Source organism: Nematolebias whitei, chromosome 19 (assembly GCF_014905685.2).
Source record: "Nematolebias whitei isolate Nwh7 chromosome 19, NemWhi1, whole genome shotgun sequence".
Taxonomy (NCBI): domain Eukaryota; kingdom Metazoa; phylum Chordata; class Actinopteri; order Cyprinodontiformes; family Rivulidae; genus Nematolebias; species Nematolebias whitei.
In genome coordinates, this window is record NC_056516.1 from 20,680,564 (window position 1) to 20,681,280 (window position 717).

Consider the following 717-nt stretch of genomic DNA (forward strand, 5'->3'; position numbering starts at 1 on the left):
CTTCAGATGGACAGGAGCTGAAGCTGCAGCGCAGCAACTGTCCCATGCTCTGGTTCAGCTTCAACGGTCGCTGCTACAAGTATGTCGCCTCTCACATGACCTGGGCTGATGCAGAGCTGCACTGTGTGTCACAAGAATCCAACCTGGTGTCCATCCACAGTCTGGAAGAACATAATTATGTCAATCACCTGATCAAGAACTTTGATCCTGCTCAGGCATTAACCTGGAATGGACTCACTGATATCCACAAGGAAGGAGCATGGATGTGGTCTGATGGCACCAAATTTAACTTCCATTACTGGGCAACTGGGCAGCCAGATAATAGAAAACAGGAGCACTGTGGACACACAAACTTTGATACTGATCATAAATGGAATGATATGCCGTGCTCAAGAACATTTGCTTTTGTTTGTGCTTTTAGAAAATTGCATCCTTAATCCAACGCAGAAAGTTTCTGATCTCTGATTCCACTCTGCAATATAATGTATATAATGTAATGTAATGTCTTTAATGACTGCTCCACACTGGTTAGTCGTCATTATCTGCATCGTTTTTATGTCTATATTCTGATTTACCCCATTTTGTATTTTGCTTGGAGTGTTACCTGTTGTTTTGTCTGTACAGCACTTTGGTTGGCCTTGTTGCTGTTTTAAGTGCTTTATAAATAAAGTGGTATGGTATGGTATGGTATGGTATGGTATGGTATGGTATGGTATG